The sequence below is a fragment of the Triticum dicoccoides genome, chromosome 6B, assembly GCF_002162155.2.
Source record: "Triticum dicoccoides isolate Atlit2015 ecotype Zavitan chromosome 6B, WEW_v2.0, whole genome shotgun sequence".
NCBI classification, from domain to species: domain Eukaryota; kingdom Viridiplantae; phylum Streptophyta; class Magnoliopsida; order Poales; family Poaceae; genus Triticum; species Triticum dicoccoides.
In genome coordinates this window covers 21,581,138-21,608,443 of record NC_041391.1, presented here as the reverse complement: position 1 = coordinate 21,608,443, position 27,306 = coordinate 21,581,138, and the positions used below count along the sequence as shown (strand labels likewise).

Genomic DNA, 27,306 nt, shown 5'->3' with positions numbered 1-27,306 from the left:
GTTCATCCAACGTTTGCTCGGTAACCCGGGAAGCGACCCAATTGCAGGAGGTGACGGTCTTGGTCATTTTTGAGGAAGAAGGTCTAAAAAGGAAACATTGCCGGTTTAAGATTATGTTGTTAAGCCGGCCATTGATTCAAAAGTAAGTGCTATAAAAAGCCAACGTGTTAAGCCGGGAGGTAACACTGAGTTATGCAGATATATATATTGGCGGCTTAAAAGGGGACTGATGATACATGGCAAGGTTACGGTTTATCAGTTAAGCCGCCCAAACAGTTGTCATATTTCAGATCTATAAGTGAGGATTTGCTAAGTGGTGGACAAATAGATTCTACAGATTGGTGCTATAATTTTAGATCTACAACAGTTTGGAAATAAAATAAATGCTAGACCTAAAATGAAGGCAGTGGAAGAACTCATGTGCTCGGACGGATCTTATGCAGAAAAAATATCTACTGCGATTGGAAAAAGGATGCTAAAACTTGTACCGTGCATCTTCAGTATCATGGTCAGATTCAACTACACAATCTAGAGAAGAACAGAGAGGAACTCCGATGAACTGGGGCAAACCCTAATGCAGATCTGTTAGGCAGAAGGAGGAGTACTTACTGAGGCTACTGAACAACGGAGGTGCGCCGCAGTACTCTGGTCCGAACAGGTCGATGCAGTGGCCGGAGTTGAGGACGTTGGATGGAGATGGCGGTGGCAGAGCTTGGGCTCGCTAGCGCGTCGTGAGGAGGAAGACGAAGACGCAGAGGCAGCGGTAAAAAATGAAAAGAAGGACCCCCCATCCCTATTTATAAGGCAGTGGATAGATGGCATGCGCGGGAATCGAAGAGTCCGAAAAATGATTATCTGGCTGCACGGGCGCCTCGATTTTCGGGAGGTCCATTAAAATAAAAAATATGCTTAGATGTTCTGGGCTCCGTGCGAAGTTAATGTGAGATGACGTCATGACGGTTTAACACAATTCTGTGAGCTGACGTCATGGCAGGTTATAGCAAGATCATAAAAGTTGACGATGGAAGATTTTGCTAAGTCTAGCGAAGATTGATGTGAACAAGTTCAAATCAACCTAGGGCCTAATGTTGGGGATATAACTACTAGGTATGACCCGCCCAGGAGGGGTCGGGTTATGCCACTGGCGGCTTAAGATGAGAAGGCCCAAGAGAATGATGAAGATGGCGGTCCATAGAGCAAGCTTATTGAAGGCCCAAGACCCGGAGGCGACTTGAGGCCCATGGATATGAACCGCCATATGTTTAACTTGTATTGTAAGGCAAGCTTAGTTGGTCACCGAGCCGGACACGTTGTGTATGAGCCGGCTGGGACTCTGTAAGCCGTCGGGCATCAATCTGTGTATATAAAAGGGGTGACCCGACAGCGAATTAACTCAAGTAACAATCAATCAAGAGCTTGGTCAAGCATATTCGCTCCCTGGTAATCGAAACCCAAGCAATATAGCCTAAAGCAGGAGTAGGCTTTTACCTCGTTGAGAGGGGCCGAACCTCGGTAAACATCATGTGTCATTTGTCCCATTTTAACCCCTTCAAGCTAACCTAGTTGCGGTGGCTCCACACCTAAATCCTTTCGCTAGGGCATCTGTCGTGTCAAGTCCACGACAAAAGTCGTGAAAAATAATAAAAAATTCAAAAAAGACTAAATTTGTTGGTGGTGAAAGATCCTTGAGTTTGTGATGTCTGTGCAAAAACTGACAAATTTGGGGTCTATGAAAAAGTTTATTGTTTGTTCGGACCTGATTTTGTTTTTTGGGTGAGAGCAACTCAGATGTCCGAATGAGCTGAAATTTGGCACGGACATCACGCACTCAAGCATCTTTTAGCATAAAAAAACTTGGAATTGTTTGAGTTTTTCTAGTAGTTTTTTGGAGCGTTCACAAGGTGTATATGAGCTTGAGAGCCGAATTGGATATTCGAGAAAAAACCGGGTAAAACTAAGAAAGAAACAAAATGACTAATGAAAATTGAAGAAAAAAGAAAGAAAGAAGAAAACCAGTGAACACCGATAAAGAGCGGAGAAACCTGTTCAAAATACAAAGAAAGAGAATCCGAGTATGAATCAAATAAAACTGAAGAAACAAAAGAATAACGAAAAAGAAAAGAAAATGAAGCGAACAAAGCGAAATAATGCGAGCGAGCGAGCAAGCAAACAAATAATAGAAAATGTGTCGACCCATTATTGTAGCGTGCATGCAAAAGCTCGTACATCTTGCTTTAATCGAGAAATAGCTCCCGTAGGCTAGTAGCTACAATGAGAGAAATAGGGAAATCATTTATCTATTAAATGGATAGTATTGGGTGACGAGGACATGTATTGAGGGTAGGGTAATAAGCCTGACCTAAAGACCCTATCCATGGACACCGTACACTTTGTACTGGGCCGCTGGGCCAGATCCCCGTCCAGATGTACTGCAACTTGAAAGTCACTCGGACGGCAACAACCACTCGGAGCACGGCACTCCACTCGACGAGCTCATTCCACTCGGCCGTGTAACTCACTCGGATATGCCAAGACCAATAATCAGCATGACGGTTTTGTAGTGGGCAGACGTTATGACATTGATGCTCCACCGTGTAGGGTGAGGGGGTGGCGCACTCTATATAAGCCACCCCACCACTAGACTAGGCAAGTTCTCATTCTTCTTCTCCTAGCTCTCTCTCTCTCTCGCCATTAGTCTCAGGACTTGTTTATGCATGAAGATCCGTTCTTCTCTCTCCCACATATACATTGTAATCTCCGGATACATACTAAGATAAAACAAAGCCTCTCCGGAGCACGAGATGTAGGGTTGTTATCTTCACCGTGAGAGGCCTGAACTCGCTAAAATCACCGTGTCACCCCTTTGCATCTTGATAAATCATGCTCCTTTACCTTATCCCTTATTATTGTCGGAATCGTTCCCACGACACTTGCCGCCCACCATGGGGCATGGCGTCTATCGAGCCATGATGCCGATGGTTTTTTCATTCATCTATGTTTAATTTGCTGTTCATCCTGATCGTATTGTTCGTCTTCGCAGCAAGTAACCGAAGCATCTCAAAAGGAGAGGAGAAGAAACATCTTCACTTGATGCTGCAGGCGTTCATATCCGTTTGCAAACGGATTGATCGGGAGATTTGTTTCTATGCTATCCTCTTATGATCTAACAATCATCATGGATCTTAACAAATCCATTGTTTTCCTCCCTGTACGAGCAGGTGCCCATCGGGGTCAACAACGAAATCAATTTTTTTATTTTTTCTTCGAGTAATTGTTTTTTTCTTCAACCAAATTTAACCTCTCGATAATAGAGTCGGTTGGAATTTCCGATTCAACTACCTCCTACATAAATAAAATCTATGTCACATTGGTCGGCATAATTGTCATAAACAATAAATGAACCAAATAGTTATAAAAAGATAATATATACGACATACGAATCATAGATAGTACGAGGGCCGACGGGGCGGATACCAAAACATCGCACTATATAATAACAAGCAATAATAAAAGTAAGAAAATTAGACAAGTGTCTATCTAAAGTAAGAATATTTTTTATTTCAGAAAGAAGGTAAGAACAAGAGGCTCACCACGATGGTCCGGCGACGAGATCGGCGCAGTCGATCAACGGCGGGGAAGACGGGGACGGAACGCTAAACCTATGCAAATCTCAGGGAAAATGGAGCTTGGAGCTCGAGTTTCGAGAGGAGAAAGCTTAACTAGTGTGGCTCGGGCATTTCATCGAACACCTCATGTGCATAGGAGGTGAGCTAGAGCACCCAAATGCCCTCCCCTCGCCGGCCAGAAAAAACATAGTACGATGGAGTGCTCTGTTGCGGCGATGGGGTATATATAGGCAGCTCATTTGTCCCGGTTCGTGGCTGGAACCGGGACTAAAGCTCCATCTTCTGTCCCGGTTCTATCCACGAACCGGGACCAATGTATGTGGGCCAGGAGTGAGGCCCATTGGTCCCGGTTCGTGCCAGGAACCGGGACAAATGGGTCCAGACGAACCGGGACCAATGCCCACGAGGCCCCGGCCGGCCCCCTGTGCTCACGAACCGGGACGTGTGCCCCCATGGGTCCCGGTACGTGACTGAACCGGAACTAATGAGCTGGCCAGGCCCGAACCAAAGCCCTGTTTTTTACTAGTGAAAGATGAACAATGGAAGTACCTTACACTTTCCCACTCTTGTTATGGTAAGACCCAGTCCAACTTAAGTAATATGCTGAGGCCCAAATCCAATTGGCCATATAGGATGTAAAGATAAAATTAACATCTTCTCAAAATAAAAGAAGAAGCTAAAATTAAAATTGCTCATGGTCCTCATGGGAAACTTTATATTTTGACGGTCATTTTGGATCATAATCACACACAAAGTTCACATAAATCTCGGTTCACATACAACAAAGAGTTGGATTTACATGTCAAGTGAGGGCTTGAGCTGAATGATCGGGCCAAAATATGACTAAAGAAGAATTTCAATTCTTTTGTTGTGGCAGCAGATGGTCATGCAAACGTAACTTTTGGTGAGAAAAATTGTTGCAATTTTCTAGAGAAAACAAGAAGGTTAAAACTTGGCAGTGGTGATGATGAAGCAGTTAGTGTCTGTTTTATCAAAATGCAATCCAACACTCCAAACTTTTTGGCTTGATGCAAGAAGCAGAGCGGTGTATGACTCTTTCATGATGTCATTACTTTTGACACAACATAGTTGATGAACAGATATGATATGCCTTTTGTTTGTTTTGTCAAACTCAATCATCCTGGTCGATCAGTGTTGCTAGGATCTGCTTTATTATCAGATGAACATACTGAAACATTTCTTTGGTTATTTCAAGCGTGGCTTACATGTATGTCAAATCATCAACCAAAAGATAGTCATAACTGACCAAGCAAAAGGAATTCATAACGGTGTGGATTTTTTTCTTACAAAATCTCGATCCATATGGTGTTTGTGACATATAATGAAAAAGATATCCGTAAAGTTAGGTGGATACAATGAATATGATCACATCAAGGTTGTCGTCGGCAGGACAATTTATGACTCATTAACAATTATGTAGTTTGAAGTTGGTTATGCTTGTGAAGTATAATCTTGGTGATAATGAATGGCATAAAGGGTTTTATGACATTAGCACCCTCAGGATAATAACTCTGATTCAAAATTTAAAGGTTAGATTATCAATCTGGCTAGAAAAAACGGATTATCGTACTGCGTCGTATACTAGTAATACCATATCCTATTAGCCGGCCTCAAATTCAGATCGGATTGTTGTCGTGTATCAAAAATCCTATGAAAATGGATCCGGGAACGGTTTCGAACGGAAATTGTGCTAACAGTTTTGACCTTACAAATGGAAATCGGGGAGAGGACCGGACATGTCCGCGGACAAACCGGTACCAAATTTGAGATTTGTTGTGTACACCCGAAGCGTGTGCGCAGCATTTCCGCCGCTGATTGACACGCGGCCCGCTCGTGTTCCCGCCTCCGCCTTCCTCCCTCCGCTCTGCCTCGGGCCTGCCCCCCCCCTCCCCCCACCTCGCCACCACCTCGCCACGGCCTCACCCCGCCGCCACCTCACCACCGCTTGTCACCATGGCGCGGCGTCACCCCGCTGCCACCTCAGCCAAGCGCCGCGCCGCCCCTCCAAACCCTAGCCCGCCCCCTCCGCCCGCCGACGGATCGATTCCGCTCCTCCACGCGGCGAGCCGCGGCGACCTCCGCCTCTTCAAGAGTACGTGGGCGATTCCGGGCGGGTTTTGTTTGGATCTGGGACTGGGAGGCACTGACTTGCTCGTTCGTCGCGTCGCAGGGCTGGTGAGAGATCTGGATAAGGGCAGGGGCCGTCCCAGGGAGGTGGTGGAGGCGGCCAAGGACCAAGGTCTCGTGGCGCTGCACTTCGCTGCCGGGAAGGGAAGGCTATGGGTGTGCAGGTACCTGGTCGAGGAGCTAGGGGTCGATGTGGACGCCGTCAATGATGGAGGTGCATTTAATTTGCCTCTAAACTGTAAATGTGTCTGAACTGTACTCCTATATGACTTGCGTTCAGAATTGGGCTATAGGAAACTGTAAATTGACCAGCAATTTACAACCGTCATGCTATTTTGTGAATCAGATGCATATAGACATGTTTTAGTGTGTTTCTTCACTCATTTCAATCCGCATGTATGTACTTCATACTGAAATATCCAAAACATCTTTTATTTGTCAACTGAGGGAGTAGAAAACAAAGTGTTATGTTATGACATATTTATGTATTAACTTTGTACATTCTGACATGCTCTGAGAGGAAACGTCTTCATTTTGATAGGTCGAACACCTCTGCTTGTGGCATTGATTCATGGAAGCATGAATGCCGCCAGTTATCTTCTTGATCATGGGGCAGATCCAGGCAAAGCTGACTACAAAGGGTTCGCCCCACTTCACCATGCTGCTAAAGCAGGTACTTCTCTGCCAGAACAGCACATGGTATTTCTCTTACAATACTGTTCCATTATGATGTCTATGTGTGTTGGAAAGATGTAGAAGAAGAACTTGTTTGACAATTCTTTCATGATTTTGATTGTATGTGAATAGAAGAACATTGGTGCCATTTACGTTTTGTCTTCGATGATTCCCTTAGGATTTAAAAGTTTTCCATTTTCCCATATTCTGCCCTCTTGTCTGTTTGTAACTATTCCAGGGCATGCACTTTTAGTTGGCGTGTATCTTGATCATATTGAATTTTCCCCATCACACAATCAGTTCTACTTTGTAGTAATTACCTATTGGATTCTGTTTTCATCTTTTTGCTTTACTTAGGAGACCGTAAAATGACGGAACTCTTGCTTGCAAAAGGAGTTTCTGTTGACCCAGTATCTTCTGAAGGGACACCACTTTATGCCGCTGCCTTGGAAGGGCATGATGAAATTATGCAAATTTTGTTGGAGAACAACACGGATGTAGGTTTAACAACATACTATTTCCTACTAATTTTGGCTAGCTGCATTGTTTCATGCTTCATTTACTTGGCTGTTGTGTTGAGTCCGCTTTACTGCCTTTCTTCAAAAGTTGGGAAATCTGAGCGCAATCAGCTAAATTAGCACATTTTTTAGCAATTATTCAAAATCAGGCCTTTGTAGCAGTGACTAAGCGCACTCTGTTAACCCTTCTTTAAGTTCTAGTAAGGCTGCATTCTCGAAGAGCTCTGGCCATCTATGATTTCTTTACTTCACAACAAAAACCTAGCTCCATGCATACTCTACGCACCATATCTTCTTGCAGCTCCATCCTACTTGCTTCTTCAATATAGGCTCCACTGCAAGTTTCTGAATTTGTATTCCCTCTAGTAATTCATGACAAAAGATGTTTTTCTTTCATATACGTTTACTTCTTTTGGTGCCTCTTGGTGGGTTCATCTCTTGGCTCTAGCCTACCCAGCTTGCTTGGGAAGAAAAGATTAAACGGGTGGGCTGTTATTGTTGTACGTCTACTCCTTTTAATAGATACATGGGACAGAACTAAAAAAAAGGGTCTAACTGCTCAAAATGGCCCCCAAGGCATTAATGCTCAATATATTATTCCAGAAACTCTTGTTGATACAGTACATGTTTGCTTATGCAATGCTATTGATTTTTTTCCCTTCTTCTTTTTACAGAAGGCCACAGGACAACAAATGCATTCTTCCTTCTATTTGTCTGCTCTTTCCTACATCTTACTTGAGTATTGTAAATCGTGTGTTATCTGTTTTTTGCCAGTGTAATAAGAAAGTACCTGGTATTGACACCCTTCTTCTTGTTGCTATAAGTGCTCCCTCACTGAAATGTGTCAAGCTCCTGGTTGAGGTATAGTGGCTGCAGTCCTCATTTTAGTTGTGTTAGGCCTTAGAAAGTTAGAATTACTCAAGACAATTTTGGTTCAATGCTACATTTTTCGACACTAATGTAGGTCTGGCCTTCTTCGATGGTGTTTATTATTTGAGCTACCTTTGAGAAATTTTTGTGGCCGCGCTACACTAAGGTTTTACACAAGAAAACGCGGTGTCTAATCGGCAATGAACCAAACAGCGCATGCAGAGTTCCTGTACCCCCTTTAGTATTTTTTTGCAGGCTGGTGCGGATGTCGATGACGGTATTCTAGCCCCTTTAGTTATTGCTGCTGAGATGAAAGGCTCAACTGCATGCTTGAAGTTGTTACTGGAAGCTGGTGCCGACCCTAATGTTCCTGACCCTGTAAGATTGCTGTACCTTTATGCCATGCCATGCCAATTACTTGAACACCACAACTGAACAGTGTATTCTTGGAGCTGGTGCTCTCGCAAACAGGACCACAAGTTAGTGGAGCTGGGTATCCATAGTCCCAAGACTTAATGGAGCTGGAATTGGGGGTGTTTCGGTGGTGCATTTTGTTTGTTATGCTTTAATCATCTTATTTTAGCCTACGTACTTGATATCCTTCAAGAATCAAAGGGTTGGAGCTCTCCCAAACTAGCCCTTTGATTCTTGCTAGAATCAAATTGTTCCGCTCAATCCAAGATCCTAGGTGGTGAGCAACCAGCCATGTCAAGTGGGATCTGCTGGTTGGTTGCGGTGGGAATGATTTTTTTTCATGAGAATAGTTTATTTATTTATTTATTTTAAGATGGAAGTGAGGCTTTTCTTTTCTTTTCTTTTTGAGGTGGATGTGAGGGCCACATGTCATCTGCTGGTTGGTTGAGGTGAGTTGTTTTCTTTGTGAGATGGAGGTTAGTTTTTTTTTTCCTTTTTTCTTTGAGATGGAGAAACGAGCGCACACCTTCATCTCAGGCGGCGTGCAATTGAGCACCCCAACCACTAGTGTGTTGTGTAACATGCCTTGTGCAAATAGAATTCTAGGGTCATGTATTTTCTTATGAAATTAGACTTGATTAAAACTGCCATTGAGACTTTTGGCGGCCTTCATTAGTTAGACTTAGGTGCACTTACCATTTTATCAGAAATATTTCCATGATCATAATACATCCTAACAAATGCACACACACTTGGTGACGGCGGGATCCCTCCTAGGTAGGCCCATGACAAGGATCCGGCACAGCTGGTTTGAACAACTCGAGTGTGCATGCAGAAAATAACACGGCTTTGCTGGCATCTTGAAGTCCATCTGGCTAATAAATGACGTGGCTTTCATTTGATTGAACCATGCATGTTCAATAAATGGAGACATCAGCAATGGTGCCTTCACGACAACATCATGGCGTGGAGGTGATCCTCAGTCGCTCGCGCGACAACCAACTCGTCCTGGTCTCATGGGTTGCTCTTGCGACTCACCGGATGACTCGCCGCCACCGCCATAGCGAGCGTACTCACGGAACTCCTCCCTCGCCGCCTGCGTCCCTTCCTTCTCCTGCTTTCCTCTCCACTTGATCCCGGGGCGCCTCCCGGCCTCCACGCGCTGCTGGTCCCTGTTCGTCTCGATCTGGTGACTCAGACGCTCGTGGTGGCACTTCGGTAGATCGGCCGCTTCATCGGGCTCCCACTGTTGTGCCTCGGGCCAGGTTAGGGGCCTTGCCCACGTATGGTCTGGCCGCAGCTAGTCTGTCGGATCTGACGGCGGCCGGGTCCTGCTAGCCGTCGGTATCCGGATTGCACGGGGATCCGGCCCGTGCAGCGAGGCGGCGGTGGTAGATCCTCCGAGGCGTCGATCTCGAGGGCGGCGGTGCCGCCTGCGGCGGCGTCGCCCGCTACGGCTTCTCCAGCGACGATGTTCTGGGGCGGCGGCGGCCGGTTAGTGGCTTGATGGGATCGTGTAATGGTTTGGCCCTAGCGCTCTTCTTTTACCAAGTCGTCTTTCTGCCAGATGTCGACCTCTTGGATCTGGCCGCTGATGAGTTCCGGTATTCCCCGTAGGAGATCTACATGGATTGGCGTATGTCGTCCCTGGATAACTTTATTGAAAAGGCTCCGGTCACGCGCGCTCATATTATCATCCAACGCGGCCTCAAGAGGGCGCGGCGCGAAGCTTGGATTTCTTATTGGTGTCATGAGACATGTTTAAGTCAAGATTCCCAATGCATTGATAGAGTGGGGAAAGTCATGGCAGCTGCGATTGGGGTCTTGAAGCTTTGGTGGAAGGGTGTGTTGGATGCGATGAAGACTCTGTGCCAGGTGCCAGGTGTTTGGTAACATGCAATAGCGTCCTCGGCAAGTGGGGGTGGCAACACTGGAGGGCTGCATTTTTGGTGGTGCTCCTCGAGTACCGAGTCTCGATTCCAATGGTGAAAACCCAAGGTTTGGGTTTTATTGGTTGTATCTGGCAATGGCCTTGTTTAAGGCATTATTTTTGGGTGAACTCGGATTTTCTCGAGGGTGAAAACCCAAGATCTTCGATCGTGCAACAACAACGCTTGTGCATTATTTCCTTCTTGGAGGCGTTGCTTTTGGAGAACCTCTTTTGTAATCTGAGTATTGTCTTCGGTGGTGGTTAGAGTGTTGTTGATGCTAGTGATTGACCACCATCGCGGAGTCTTTTTTTCTTCTGTTCTTTTTATTTTCCTTTTTTGCTGTGTGTATCCTGGATGCCTTTGGGAATCTTGTTGGTACAAAGACAGGGTGTAATTGACATCTTCGCGATATTAATATATTTCCTTTGTTGAATTGTTTGGCGTGGAGGGTAATTCCATTAGTAACGACCATCATCATGGCTCATAACGCCATGTACAATGCAAGGCGCTTAGTGGAGGTGCTTTGTAAAATAAACCTGGTTTTGTTCAAGGACCGGTGTTTGTCCCTATATGAGGGGTGCTTAATTAAGTGTCTATCCTCTATAAATAAGCACCAATGCTTAGAAAATTTGGTTTATTTTTCTAAGCACCTCCCATAAGCACCCTGCATTGTACAAGGCTTAACAACCATTGTTCTAGGAGTAGGGTGTTATCTCCAGAACATGAGGCCGGAACCTGGGTAAAACCTCTTATGTGTGAAATCCCGTACCTAGATCATCCAGGTGCGCCTCGCTTTCACAAAATCCACAAATCATGAGTATTTCCATGAAATCCCCGCGATAATTGGCGCCCATTGTGGGGCAAGCACGCGCTGGAGGAGTGGTCTAGTTTGGATCCCCTCTGGCAATCGGCGGTGGGCTTAGGCCCGGGCAGCTTGTGCGTTTTGATATGTTCCATTTCGTCGCTGATGACTCTGCATGCATCCTGCCTCTGCAGTGCTTCTTGAGGGCATGATGACCTTTGCTGGGAGCATGCACTTCATCGCCAAGCGATCCGACATAATGTGCCTTCAACAATCTTATCCGCTCTGACTGGCGGGGTCGAGTCTCAGGCATTCCGTGGGATCTCCACTAGCGATGCACGCCGACAAGGCTGCTTCCCAGCTCGTTGGCATGGTCAATTCCAACTTCATTTTGCCCTTCTCGGATTCTGAGTCTGGCGGGCATGAGAGCTCATATAGTTCCCACTTTCGTGGCGGAGGTGTACACGACCAACAACAATGTTGGCGCGGCTGCGACAGACTCAGCGTCCTGAGAGGCGGTGGATGATCATGCATACCCTCGTCGAGGGCGACTAGGAAACAAAAAAGGATGTCAAGGCCTCACGCACGGTTGTTTTTGCTGAGAAGTAACGTCTCACTGAGGAAAGAGCGGCCCTCGACACACAAGAGTGTGAGCTGCCGTCGGCGTTGGCGTGTGGGACACGGCAGACGCGCCTGCTATGGGTTCGTGGCTCCACGACAAGCCAGGAGACAGAGGGCACGCACATTCATCGTACACCTGCCAAGAAGCCGTTGTGCGCTCGCCAACTTCCTTTGACTCGTTGCATTGCTGTGAGTAACCGTGGAGCACTAGAACATGGCCATGTCATCACAATGCCTATTGGCTTCCAGGTCAGTATAGTGCATCACCTTGGACTCGTCTAATCCAAGTCGATCCAACAATTGCCGCCCTAATGCGCCCGACGACAGCAATTGAATCCCCACGGAGCGACATCGGCTTTGCCCTCCTCGGGGCCGGGGACCAGGACCTTGCGACGCGTGGGATGACATTGAGGCTATCCGAGTGGCCAACGTGTGTACCAATCGCCTTGGAGATGAGGTTGGTTGGTCGTCCGGCTTAGGTCACTTGATTTTATGTGCTTCAGTTGGCGCATATGGATCGAGCCTTTTCTAGAGTAATTCTAGATACTTGGCTTGCTAGCAACATTGGTGGAGGCAAAGAGCATGTTGCCCTCCGTAATCTTCGCATGATGCTGGAGGGTTAGGCGTGATCATGGCTTAACAACTTGCTAGCAGACAAAATTTATGACTAGGATGACCTACGTGATACCTTTCTCAAGAACTTTGAGGACACGTACGCAAGGGCCCGACAAAGTGTGAAAATCCTTGAAATTGCTTCCAGACGGACGGAGCGCCCATTCGTGAATACATCAATCGCTGGTCCCGTCTTCGCAACTGCACTGAGAACGTCATAGAGCCGCAGGCCATTCAGGCCTTCAAGCAGGGAGTTACCTATGAGCACCTGAGGTAGAAGCTGCCTGCAGCGAGGTGCTGACCATGGGTCGGCTCATGGAGATTGCCAACAAGTACACCATCGGTGAAGAAACCATATGCCCAAAGGTCCCGACTGCTCAGGACAAAGGCAAGGCGAATGTCGAACCCTCTAGGAAGAAGGATCGCTCTGATTCCAACCATGACGACAATATGCAGCATATCCACTAGTGGCAGTATAGCAAATTTTAGAAGCTATCATTTGATGAGATCATTGATCAGCCCTGCAAGTTCCATGACATGAAGGAGAAGCCATCCAAGCATCATGAAACGCCTTCAGTTGGAGAGGCCATGGAGGTCGTATTCGGCGACGATGACAACTTTTGGTTCAAGATCCTTAGCTTTGAGGTGGTTAACCTTCAGAGTGGCTACCACGCCATCCTGGGCTGTCTTGTTATGCCAAGTTAATGGCTAGGCTTTGCTATGTCTACCTCAAGCTCAAGATGCCAAGCCCTAATAGGGTGATCATGATCTCGGTGTCATGACCCAAGTACGAATATGGGATGGACAGACGGATTCAATACCAATCGTTGATTCAAGTTGAAGATACAATGAGGATTTGGGATGAGAAATCACCAAGGAGATGTGAGGAATACAAAGAGGAGGTAAGGAGCTTCAGAAGTTTCAGTCATTCATTCCCTGCCTTCTCATGTGGTTCCCTTGTTGTATATGTAGCCTTGCATCCAGTGACTTCCATGTGGGACCAGTCTCCAAGAGATGTCCCACCTGTAGGGGAACGCAATAGAAAAAAAAATTCGATATAGCGAGCGCGCCCAGGACCACTATGAAGACTGCATACAAGGTTTGATCTGATCCGTACCGACTCGAAGCGCAGCGGAAGAATAGTCGGTGTAGATCGTCGGTGCAGATCCCCGCAGCTACGATTTACAACCTTCCAACCACGAGGATGTACTCCCTCTCCGGACAGCCCTTCGGGAGGCGGTCGGACAGTCCCCCGGACGATGTCGCGGACAGCCCTTCGGGAGGACCGTCGAAACTCGAATGGAGACTCGGGCAGCCCTTCGGGAAGACACTCGAACTGCCCCTCGGGAAAAAGATCGAAACTACAATCTCTCTACGGGGTTGCACACATACGGTGTCAGCTATCCGGCAGGGCTTCGCCATCCAGAACTAGTTCCTGCCGGAACCCAGACAGCCTTACGGCTCTACGAAACTCTTTTCGTGGGACGGAGAGAAGAAGCCAGATAATGCATGGCATGTGTATGAGAGCAAGGGATGAAGAGATGGCAGCCCTCACCTCCTCTATTTATAGGAAAGCCAAGGGGTAGTGTGCCTCCACAATTTTACTAAAAACCCCATGCATTAGGTCACACATGAGGGTGTTAAGGTCAAAATGGGATGCCATGTGGAGCTCCAAGGAGCTCCACCACCCATGGCTGGCCACCCCTAGGGCCCCCCCCAAATGGGGTTTCTTCCCTTGTAAGCCACTTCCTTCTAGAACTTTGACAAAGTCCAAAAAGGTGGCTTTACATAAATATCCCAAAAAGCACTTTCACTATTCACGACGACATTTTTCAGTGTCCGTTCCAACTGAAAATATTTATGTCGGCTAATAACATTTCAGTACCCACTAAAATAATTTTCAACATGTTCCAAAACAATTCCGGTTTAGTGATTTTCATCTGCAAAACGCATCTAAAGTGGCTCCGGCAGCTCCGGAACATTTCCGGTCTTTATCTCAGAAAATTCCAAAAAGTTTCTAGAATTATTCTGGCACCCTCCAAGAATTATCAGGCATGTGCTGAAACCAATTTGACTTAATAGTATATCCCGAAACAACTTTTCGGTATCATCGAAACTTATCTGATGACCTCTCTCTACGGTACAATTCCGCTGTCCGAAACCTTTCCGGTGTCCGAAACTTTTTCGGTGATTTTCTCTCCGAATCCCTGTCTAGTATTCAGCAGATAGATGACCCTTAAGCGTGTGACCCTATAGGTTCGGTGAAGTATAGACATGACCCGGAACCCCTTCCGATCAATGATCAACATCGGAGCCGTGGACACCCATATTGACCCCTATACCCACACGAATGAATATTCGAGTGAACCTCCAGTTGCCGTGAGCTATTCCTGTTGCATCGCGATATGTCACAAACACCCGAGGTGAGATTTATTGCATTCCTGTGGATCAACAATTTGTCCAGCATGCAAGTTACCTCGTTACCAGTTTTGTTCTCTTTTCTCGTTTCCTTGTTCCGGCATCCCAGTGATCAAATCACAATGTGTCTGGCCAGACGATGATGGATACCGTTACACCGAGAGGGCCCGAGTAAATCTCTCCATCTTCGGAGGAGCAAATCCCAATCTTGAGCTATCTTGTTACTTGCCATACTTTTCTGTGAACCCGTAAGCCGCCGTAATAGCCACCCAATTACGGATGACGTTTAACAAACCCCAAAGTTCATGAAGCAAGTATGAAGGAACTCGATACTCTCATGGTCTAGGGAATTATGCAAACATTAACTTCTCTGTGTTATTAACCATTAACTTGTGAGGAATGTATCTCATAGCATAAAATCAAAATGGGTCGATTCAACACAAGTGTCCTACCAACATTGTTCCCTCATAATTGCCAGCATAGACATGCCCATGATCAGGAAAACATGATCATCATGCGATACATGAGCCAGTCTTGGAGGCAAGACTAGGAATACATTTTACCGTTTAGTATACCACACGTGCACATGAGTTTTCCTCCGAGCCTCGTGGATATTGTAGACTTGAGAATCATTGCAGTTATAGCATGGAAGCTAAACATTCATTACAAACTTTGGAGATACAAAATAATTGTTATTACTGCCTCTAGGGCATATCTCCTACACCACCACCTAGTTTTGCTTACTAGTGGATAGGCCGGGCATAACACTCGGGCAACCCTAAGCATTCTAATCAATGCGATGACGCCAATGCGTCCATCATCGAGACCTTGATTGTGACTGAGGAGCTGGTTGAGATCCAGAAGGAGGCTGATGCCGAGAAGCTTCCATCAAACAAGAAGCTGACCACCAAGTCCTCCTTCTAGTTGGCAAGGACACCAAGAAGGTTCGAGTCCATCCCGAGGACTCATTGAAGACAGCGCAAATTGCCACCAATCTTCTTGCCCAAGGAAAGTGCGCTCATGGAGGAACTCCGTGAGAATTAGGACATTTTCGTCCTGGCATGCAGGGTCCCAAGGGACATTGCCGAGCACAAACTCAACGTCATTAAGGGGCGAAGCTGGTAAAGCAGACCCTTCGTTGCTTCGTGGAAGACATGTGCAGAGCCATCAATGAAGAGATCACCTGAATGCTCAAAGTCGGCTTCATCTGAGAAGTCTTCCACCCGGATTGGCTAGCAAACCCAGTCATATTTCCCAAGAAGAACCAAACATGGCGCATGTATGTTGATTACCAACTGTTTGAAAAAGGCGTGCTCCAAGGATCCATTTGCTCTGCCCCGTATCGACCATGTGATTGATTCCATGACTGGCTAAGAGGATGCCTATTTAGGCTACCGCCAGATCAGAATAAAAGAGTTGGACGAAATCAAGACTGTGTGATCTCAGATCCAATGTTCATGAAGATAGCTCGTGAATTTTCGCAAAAACCCCCGAGGAGTTTGATAACTATGTTGAGGTCTAATGAATCTTTATATGACTGTTGGATCTAGATCCAACAGCAGTGTTCGCGCTGGAGCACCTATGCTTATGTGGTCCTGGAGCATAGGGTATTGTCCCGATCGACCCCCATGATGCACAGGTGCAACTGGACACTGCAATTTCAGCCAGCCACAACTTCAGCAAACATCTAAATCAACACAAGTACCGAAAAGTAGGGTCCTCGTTCGAGCATCTTCACTACACACGCCGGCTAGTGCATCCGACCCGGGGATTGTTGGTGAGGGCGCATGATTTTGCGTCTTGGGGTTTGTCGGCGCGACGTGCGTCTGCTAGGATCCGGCTCTCCCTGTGTCCCGTTGGGCTTGGCTGAGACGTTTCCGATCTAGTAACCTTGTAGCCACCCTTCTCTTCGGAATTGTTGTGGACGGAGGAGGGACCTCCCTCACATCATCATCCTTGTGATCGTCTAAGAGGCCGAGCAACTAATCCATGCCTTCATCATCTCCTCTTCGCGCACCACATAACCTTTATCATCAAACACGACCCCCAGCTGAGGCATCTATGCAGCCTGACCGCCCTCGGGAATGGGCTGTATGGAGGGAAGGATAAGAAATCCTGTGAAGTGAAGATATGTATTTAGTGTGAGAAATAGATAGAAGAAATTTTACTTGAGGATTTCAACCAACTTACATCGGGAGGCTGGTTATCAAAGCCGAAGGCCGGTACTGGTGCCACTAGGAGGAGCTTCTCATGCTCATTGGTCTTGCTCTCCGTCCAAGCAAAGGAGTGCTTGTCTTTGGAATCTTTTGGGGACGTCCGAGTGGAGTCATCGGTGCCTGAGTACTCCCACATCGGGTGAGCTCTCGCGTGGAGGGGTTGGATGCGTCGATCAACCAAAGTCATGATCATATCGACCCTAGTGAGTCTGTGATTATTGAGCTCCCGAATCCTCTCCATCAAGAGCTTGGCTTCATGCCTCTCCTTTGTCAACTGAGGTTTCCAGCCAATTGAGCTCATGGGAGGTCTTGTGGCCAGCTTGTGTGCGCACATCCTGGATGTAAAACCAGTCGGCTTGCCAGAGCTTGTGAGTGTTGGAGAACATGAGCGAGAAATAAACATGTTGCGACACAAGTTGAACACCGGTTCCCTCACAAACCGACATCCTCCCACCTTTCTCCATTGTATGCGGCTTCACGACAAAGATCCACTTCCAGAGACCCCAATGCGGATGGATGCCTAGGAAGCACTCACACAACATGGTGAAACATACAATGTGCAAGACTCCATTCGGATTTAGATGGTGGAGTTCAATGATGTAAAAGAAGAGGAGCCCTCGCACGAAATCGTGTAGGGTCAGGGACATACCTCGGTCAATGAATGGCTTGTGAAGTACATGCTCGCTCTCCCGTGGGCTCGACACTGCCTCTTCATTGGGCACCCTCCTCCGGGTCAAATCCTTCGACGGGCCCATTCGGATGGAGGCAAGTCTCTCCATCCGCCCCTCATCCTCCCGACGTATCCCGTCCAGTCGGTTGCCGAGGCTGCAACCATGCCACATGCCTCGCATGGGAATTTGAGGAGCTTCTTGGGGCAGTGCCCTGGGTGGCATCCTCTTGATTGCTCGCATTACTTGTGCATAGTCGATGAGACATTAAAGTGATCCGTCTGACAGTCGCGGCCCTTTGTGCGTTGTAGAAGTCCCTTTGACTGAAGCTTGACCAATTCAGACAGTGTCGTTGGCGGTTGGTGGATCCAACATGATTTTGACTCCGCTCACAACATAATTTAAATACACACCCGGTTCTTCAATGGTTGCATCCGCTCGGACACAAGCTATCCTCGAAAGATGGCGTCCATGATCCGCTCCCTCAAGTCTCACATCACTTGGCATTGCCAACACAAAACAACAGACTCATCTTCCCCAACGGCACTAGTTGTTTTCCCAACCAAATGCCTAAGTCCGACAACTCGGTTCTGAAAATGAAGATCGAAAGAATGAACCTCCTTAGGTCAACAACCGACAGTGACCCACTCGGATAAGCCCAGTTCTTCAAGGATCACTTGGAATTTATGATACGCTTCCCTACAAGCCTTAAGCAAAGCTCTTAGGCGAGTGTGTTAGGTATCAGCGAGTCTTTACTACAAACAGTATATACCTTTTCAGGTACTTTTCAAGACCATCAAGGGCTCTCATCAAGCGGTGCGGCGACTATTTCAGTTGGTTCTTCAAGGAGAACGTTCCTCAATCAAGGAATCAACACCATCCCCGAGACCTTGAAGGACTTGGGGGCTACTGACGGCGGGATCCCCCCAGGGTAGGCCCATGACAAGGATTCGACCTAGCAGGTTTGAACAACCCGAGTCCACATCAGGAGAGTCACTCGGTTGGGTCGGCATCTTAAAGTCCATCAAGCTAATAAACGTCATGGCGTCCATCTGACTGAAGCAGGTGTGGTCAATAAGTGGAGGCATTATGGCGTTGGGGGTAATTCCATTAGTAACGACCATCATCATGGCTCATAACAGCCATTGTACTCTACATCCTCGTCGTCTCATGTAGGAGAAGGATGGCTCGAGATCTTAGAAGAGGCGAAGACAGATATACGAAGTCTCTAGCAGACACGCCATCCACAGTCATCACTCGTCAACCCCTTATTGTAACCATTCTGTTCATACGACAGAAAACATCCAGCAGGAGTAGGATGTTACCCCTAGAATAGGGGCCCGAACCTGGGTCATCCACGTGTGACTTGCCTTCGCAAAATCCCCCAATCATGAGTATTGCTGTGAAATTCCTATGACATTTACCATTTGGAACGATACTAGAACCAATGAGGTGTTGGCATTTTTTGTTTCGTTTTAGGACCGTTATATCTATTTGTTGAAGCACCTATCTCTTAGCATGTTGTGCATGGGTGGAGCCACAAGCGGACATGGGATATGTACACCAATTCATGGTAAGAAATCATAAACTAAGTATATAAAATACATTCAAATTGGAAAATAGCTAGGGAATTTATAAAATCTTGAACTCTGTACACTCATTCTGGTAAACCTGGCTTCGTCACTGATACTGTGACACATAGCTAATTTGACGACACCACCATCTTTTTGAGCTGGTGTGCTATTGACATTGTCATATAGTTTGATCTCTTTGATATGTGAAGGGCTGGCCGCATTTTGAGAGTGACACATGATCTTGTGGCTCAAATAATCCAGATAGATGATTGGACAACAACAACAACAACAACAACAACAACAACAACAACAACAACAACAACAACAACAAAGCCTTTAGTCTCAAACAAGTTGGGGTAGGCTAGAGGTGAAACCCATAAGATCTCGCAACCAACTCATGGTTCTGGCACATGGGTAGCAAGCTTCCACGCACCCTTGTCCATGGCTAGTTCTCTGGTAATACTCCAGTCCTCTAGATCACTCTTTACGGACTCCTCCCATGTCAAGTTTGGTCTATCCCGACCTCTTTTGACATTACCGGCACGCTTTAGCCATGCGCTAGTGTAGGACCTTGAAGTATTTCTAGAGGGGGGGGGTGATTAGACTACTTGACCAATTAAAAACTTAACATTTTCCCAATTTTAGAGTTTGGCAGATTTTAGCTATCTTAGGACAAGTCAAGCAATCATCACACAAATCAAGCAAGCATGCAAAGAGTATATAGGCAGAGGAAATTAAAGCATGCAACTTGCAAGAAAGTAAAGGGAAGGGTTTGGAGGATTCAAACGCAATTCGAGACACGGATGTTTTTGGCGTGGTTCCGATAGGTGGTGCTATCGTACATCCACGTTGATGGAGACTTCAACCCACGAAGGGTAACGGCTGCGCGAGTCCACGGAGGGCTCCACCCACGAAGGGTCCACGAAGAAGCAACCTTGTCTATCCCACACTACTAGGAAAAGGCCTACTAATGGCGCACCTAATTTGGCCATTAATGGCGCATTAGTGGTGCGCCATTAGTGCCACGCCATTAGTATATTTTACTAATGGCGCACCACTGGTGCGCCATTAGTATCTGGTATACTAATGGCGCACCACTGGATGCGCCATTAGTATATACAACAGTGCGCCATTAGTATGCCTCCCAGGGGGCCATGTATACCCAGGTGCTTTGGCATACTAATGGCGCACAACATCAAGATGCGCCATTAGTAACTTTGGCATACTAATGGCGCACTGTTTAATGATGCGCCATTAGTATCCTTTGGCATACTAATGGCGCACTGTGATGTGATGCGCCATTAGTATGAATATTAGATTTTTTTATTTTTTTATTTTCTGTTTTTTGCACAGGTTACAAAATGTATAATTGGACAAAATATAGACAGCACACATCAACAACAGATTCATCGAATACAATAGAAGATTAGTTTCTGAATACAATTCATCATATTAGTCTGTGAATACAATTCATCATATTAGTCTCCGAATTGAAAAGACCGAACAAAGATAGAACATTATATTACAAGTCTCGAGACCGCGAGTAGCGAGTTTGTCTTCACATTACAAGTCGATATCGATCATCTAAACTACCATCACATAGAAGAGAGATGCGGTCTTCACGATGAGCATCATCACGATGAAACTCATCTTCATCCGGTTCCTCCAACGCTCCCTCCCCTCTCCCACTAGATAGCGGGCGTATCTAGATTCGGCCTCGGCCCTAGTGGTGTACCCTTTGTAACTGTTACCGCTGAATCGGTGAACCTGTCTCCGACACTCCTCCCCGTCGTCGTAGACTCCGGGAACCTTACCCTTGTACACGACATACGACGGCATCGCTATGCACTAGCCAAACGAAATGTTAGTACCAATTCACAGACAATACATAAGCAATATATAAGTATGCAACAGAACAATCGGAAGAGAAAAGCAAGACATTAATAGCATCGATTACATCTAAGTTGAATGACTCTCGAAACCAAAGAGACATACTACAAGTTCATTAAAGTTTAATTACAACATGAGCCAATCGATGTTTCAGAACTAGACACAGCATCACTGCTTTCGACTCAACTCAAGGGACCGGAGCGTGGATGAAGCCGCCGTCTATCGTGGGAGTCATGAAAGAACGGGCGTTGTCAGCCTGCATTTGTAGCATTGTGTCGATGTCACTGTTGGACGGTTGATTTCTGAGGTAGAACTGCCCCGAGGTACGAAGGACATCTTGATGGATGATTTCCGCAAACTCCGACTGGATGCGAAAGAATTCTTGTCTAATGTCCGCGTCCTGGATTGCCGACACACTCGCGGCCCAATCTTTGAGTTTACTCGGTAGCAGAAGTTGATGATGGTCCCGTACGATCGCCCGCATGTGATGGATGGCGTAGTAGGCACCCTTCTGACCGCGAGGCGGCTGCTTGACGCAGCAGAACATTGTATTGTGGGAGAACACGTGCTTGCCGTACTTACGAATAGGCCCGGTGAAGGTGCCTCCAGATTTGGCGTAGCCGGGGAGAACATCATCAAGAACCTTCTTGACATTTGTGTAGTCTACGTTCGACTGACGATCCGGGTCGAAATACGTGGCCATGGAATATTTGGGGCTTAGGAGGATGAGCGTGCAATGTGTGTCACTGCAGAAAACACGGAATGCTAAAAGAAAAACGATCGAAATCTAAGAATTCATATGTTACGGGCCGGTTGAAGGGAGGACTTACTCAGGAAAGTAAGGCACGAGGAAGTTATCCTTATCTTGGTTTGCCAGAATGATGCCTTCGAGGTAAGAACTCGCGACTTGCCGGTCCCCAGCGCTGCCCAAGATCTTGGCACGCATGTAGAAGGGGTCGACTATCACGATGTCCGGGGTCTTGTCGCGAATGATCCGCATCTCCATACTCAGCGAAAATAGCCGAACGAAGGTGTAGTGCAGCGGATGAAGGTTCATCATAGCGTGGATGTCATCAAACCGCAGGACGATCGTACGCCCGATGGAGTTATCCACAAAGCCCTTGCCCTCTGGCACCTTGGCCGCGAAAACCGGGTATGCCACATCCTTCTCTCTGAGACGCTGCTTCTCCAAAGAAAGAACACTGTCATGCAGACTCCGCATAGCACCGGTTGCAGCATTGAGCATATTTGTCGGTAGCATCGCCCTACCCGCCACATGCACCCTCCTCGAGATATCCTCAGGTGAAGGTGGCCCGTCCTGAGCACGGATCGTACTCGGTGCCGGCTGGCTCGCACCCTTGTTAGTCTTTCTTTTGCGTGCCTTCTTCTTCTCCTGTAATGGGACCATGTTCTGCTCATAGACCGCCTTTTTGAGTGTGTTTGGGCTGATAATATTTTGCACCTCGCCTTTCTGAGGCTCGGTGAAGTCGGCAGCTGGAGGCGTCTCCTGAGAGCTGAATGGCAGACGACGCCTGTTGCAACTTGGCTTCTCCGCGGTACCAGCTAGATCGCGCACATCTTTTGTTGGGTTGGGTTCTTGAGAAGGAGGCCCCATGAAGTCGCCAACGTACCCATGTTCGGCAAAGTACTGACCGACGTTGCCAAATGTATCATCGTCGTCGTCGTTCTGATCCTGTGCCATATGCATGTTTGGATCCAGTGGCATAGGGATGTCCGGCACCGTTGCGGCGGTCTTGCCATGGGGCCGACTTGGCGCCGGCACGACTGGCGGTGTTGTCTTTGGGGTGGTGTCCCCCGACCCCAAATGAATCTGGCTCTTCGGCCAAAGCAGGGGCCAGCTCAGGCAGGCGCTGAGGGTCATCACATCATCATCGTCGGCCCCGACGGGTCGAATCGGAGGTAACAACTCGTCGCAGCCTGGCAGCACCCGAACCAGTTCAACCCTAAACAAGTTGGGTGGCATCTGGGTACCGTGGAACAAGGGGTTGCCCGGTTGAATGATTTTGCCCTTGGCGACATCGACCAACTCGTTGTTCACGAAGTGCAGGAGTTGCACGGAACGTCGGCGGCGCCCTGCGAAAACATGTAGGGCATCAGGGATGCCCAGTCAAAGGCAAGGAGATGAAGTCCTCGACCGAGAGAGGCTTAATTAGTTACCGTGATGATGGCGTCGAGCCCGGCTAATGTCGAGGCACCGCCAACGGCGGGTGTGCAGTTGACGGAGGGGCCGCTTGCTGCAGAGGTGCCGGCCGGCGTACACCCGGGTGCATTAAGCTCCTGTGCCGGCGTCGGAGACACCAATGCCGCCTCCGCCGGAGACACCAATGGCCCCGCCATCGCATTCTGTGAGTTGCTGGCCGTGAAGCTAGGAATCGGGGGCGGCCCCTGTTGGCCGCCCGCAATCCACGCACTCAACCCCTGGATCAAGGTAGGCACAATGGCGGTGATCGTCGCTCCGAGTTGTTGTTGGACTTGCTCTTGGACAATCTCTGGAATCCGCGCCACCTGTGCCTTGAGTTCTTGAACCTCACGCGCCTGGCTTTCTGAGCTGGTCTTTTTCTCCTTCCGCACACCAGCGGTATAGTATGACCCCCATTTTGTGGACAAGCCTTTGCCGGCCACACGACCAGCTGACATCGGCTTACTGAGCTTATCCTTGTTCTTCATTACACTCAACGCCCTATTTAGAGTGGTGTCCCAAGGGTTGCTCTTAGTCGACCCTGCGATACTGCTTTTAGTCGCCTGCGGAAGGAATGTGAACCATTTAGAAATTTGGCTTCATTAATTAGAATGCAACCATATGGAGCTAATTACGCAGGGGTGTATTCCTTACCAGAACAAGCTCAAACGCCCTGGTCTTCGGATCCGTGGTAAGCTCCTTTGTTATCGGGTCCTCCTTGTACCAAGCCCTGACATAGTTCCTGGTCTGCTTGTTACCGCTGTATTTCTCGAAGCGGGGCGGTAGGCCTTGCTCGGCACGCTCCGCGTCCTCCTTGTCCCATATAGGCTCCGCCACTCTGTAACCGCCGGGACCGAGTTTGTGTTCCCCTAAGTTCAGCTCCCGCATTTCTTTCTCCCACTGACTTGATTGGGAGTTTGCGGTGCTCGAGCAATTGATCTTGAAGTCATTGTAGTCATCTTCGGTGATCGAAGGATTTTTCTCCTTGATCTTCTCATAACTCTCACCTTTCTCGATCATTCTCTTCACATTGCTTTTCCAAGTAGACAGGGCCTTGCTCATCTTCGTGAGGGCAGCATTGTTCACTTTATTCCCTTTGAGGCTTGTGTTTTCAAAATCAGCGGGGAACTTGTATCGTTCGTGCAGCTTCGTGAAGAGGAGGTTGTGCAAATTCCCTCAGTCAGGATGCCTCAGGTTCTCGGTGTTGATCGAGATGGTGCTCTGGAGAATGCACCCGAGCTGAAGCGAGTACCCCTTGACTATTCATTCGGGCGCCGTTGGATTCCCGTCGGAGTCCACTTCAGTAACTTCCTCCTTGAGGGTGCGGAGCACGGTCAGGCGCCGGTCCTTCCGTTGCCTCTTCGGTTGGGTGCCATCTGTGCGTGCGCCGCCATCATCAGTGGTGGCATCCTCGGCGGCACCATCAGTGGTGGCATCAGTGGGGTCATCCTCGGCGGTACCATCAGTGGTCTCAGGATCGGTGGGGAAGGCGGCGTCCTCATACAAGTGAGGTTGTTCCTCCATCTCTTGGGACAGCTCCCAGAATGCCTTGCCGCCCGAACCCCCGGCCTCATCGTTGTTGGCCATGTTTCTCTCTAAATAGGAACAAAGTTTGGTCAAAAAGTTGGTTATTGTCAAGGAACAAGATCATGGTCTCATCATTTAGGGTTTGTCGACACCGAGGCATCCTAAAAGCTAAGCTTTTATCATTGAGGGTTTTTCGACGCCGAGGCACCCTAAAATCCTAAGCTTTCATCATTAGTCACAAGTACCCCGGCCCATGCATTAGTCACAAGTACCCCATATGTCCTATTTTTAGCAAAGTCATGCTAAAATTCACGAAAAATTTCAGCATGACCTTTGCTAAAAATAGGACATATGGAGTACCCGAATTTGCTGGAACGGAAGTTAATCAACATTCTAGCAAACTCAAGGGCCTCTCGGGTGGACAAGGCAAAAAAGGCCTTCATCACAACATGGAAAATACATTGGCATGTGAAGAGGTGAAACAATATATGCATCTCCAAGCAGTATCATTCAACATTTTGGACAAACCACTACAAGCAATAGTGGATCAGAATGTTTTTTATACATAACTGCTAAAACCCTAGGAGTTAACCGAGCCACCAACAGAATGTGGACTTAAAAAGAGAGAGTCACGGACAGTGGCATGATACATTTTCATAAAATTAGCTAGTTTTACTTATGGTGCACAAAGGAACAAGTACTGCAGTGCACTTAGAAAAAAATGAGCACCGCAAAACAAGAAGACTCATTTCAGGTAAACGGAAGCTGTCGGCTCCATCAAGTGGAGGCAAAAACAAGTGTAATTGCAAATGAATGCAAACCACGTTAAGACTTAACTGCTAAGGCCTAGTTTGGCAACACGGTTTTTCCAAAACCATGGTAATTGAAAACCTCGGTATTCCAATGTGTGGGAAATGAATACTTTGGTTTCTAAAAACTGCAGTTTTTCTCAGTTTTAGCAAAACTATAGAGATGTTTGGCAAGTGCAGTTTTTCTTAGTTTCTTGGTTTTGACCACTCGTTGCATGGATAATCCTAGATACAGCTAGCTGAACCAAATTGAGCTATAACAAAGGAGTTATACAACGACGTGATCAGCTTGTGCTAATTAACGGCTGGTGCATGCGGCATGCCTATAGCCTTGTCATGCACGCGAACATCCTCTAGCTGCTAGGATATGTTGTTGAGTAATCTTGTATCTCTGGCCACATGGAATCGATCGGCTAGCTAACTTAGACTGCTGTGTATAACTTTGCTTAGTAACTTAGACTAGTTGAGTACTGTTGAAAAATGACAGGTTAAACTGGCATGTTGCTGCTCTATCTTATCTATGCAATTTTAACCTTTGTTTGTATTCCCCATCCACACACATGTCGTATGTTGGCCTGTTGGCCTGTTGCAATTTTATCTATGCAATTTTAACTATTGTTGCCTACTGAATTAGCTCACACACTGCTGCCAATTAATCAACACTCTGATTTTAATCATGTTTGTGTTCCTTCCATGACCCCAATCCTCGTTTCAACCCCACCAAACTAACTGCACTATTGCTATCTATTGCTGCTAATTCAGAACAAATTCAGTGACAGAGGAGGAGCATTCAGACGGTACCTTGGGTGGGCAGAGAACGAGCTCCGGGGAGGTGGTCGGGGAGGAGCTCCGGGAGGGAGAGGTCGAGGGCGGCGTCGCGGAGGTCGGAGAGGTCGCTGAAGGCGGTGGCGGCGATGGTGCCGGTGAGCCCCAGCAGCGAGAGCGCGGCCGCGCGACGGGCCCACGCTGCGGCGCCCTCGTCCGACGGCAGAGGCGGAGGAGGTGGAGGCGGAGCGACCTTGGGCTTGGGCTGGGCGGAGAGGCACCGGAGGAGGAGCGGGGCGGGCGTCGAGGCGTGGAGGCGGCGTCGGGGCGGCGTCGAGGCCACCGGCGACGAGGGCGGCGGGGCGATGGCGTCCAACGAGGTGGGGCGACGGGGAGAGCGGCGCCAAGGAGACAAGGACGACAGGGCGGCGGCGCGGCGGCGTCGGGAGAGGAGAGGGCGGCGTCGCGGAGCCGGGGCGTCGCGGCGAAGACGAGGCGGCGTCGGGGAGGAGTCGAGGCGGCGGGGCAGCAGCGTCGGGAGAGGAGAGGGGAAGGGGATCGAGGGCGAGGGCGAGGGAGAGAGAGGGGATAGGTTTGGGCCGGGGAGGAAGTATGGATGGCGGCACAGTACTAATGGCGCACCACACCTCGGTGCGCCATAAGTACATCCATACTACTGGCGCACCTAGCCCTGGTGTGCCATTAGTATTATTTTTTTGATTTCTGCTCGAGCCAACAGGTTATCTTCCACCTGACCTGATCCACATCAAGCTCCCTCTACTAGCTCGATTGGTCAGCAGCCAGTTCTCACACCAAGAGGTCCTGGGTTCGATTCCCAGGCTCCACAATTTTTTTATGCATTTAAAATGATGTTTGATACTTATTTGTGTTTAAATATGTTCAAACTTGTTTAAATCATAACAGTAATATTTTTTTTATAAGACAGTAATATTTTTTTTAAAAATATCATCAAACAGTAATGCCGGTGGAGCGGGGGAGGGTGCGGGGGGTCGACGGCGGCG

General features: G+C 47.8%; 1 pseudogene; it reads left to right on the top strand.

The window, feature by feature from the left end:
* The first annotated feature begins 6,353 nt into the window (after nucleotides 1–6,353).
* Nucleotides 6,354–27,306, top strand: part of LOC119320582 — a 42,853-nt pseudogene continuing 21,900 nt past the window's right edge.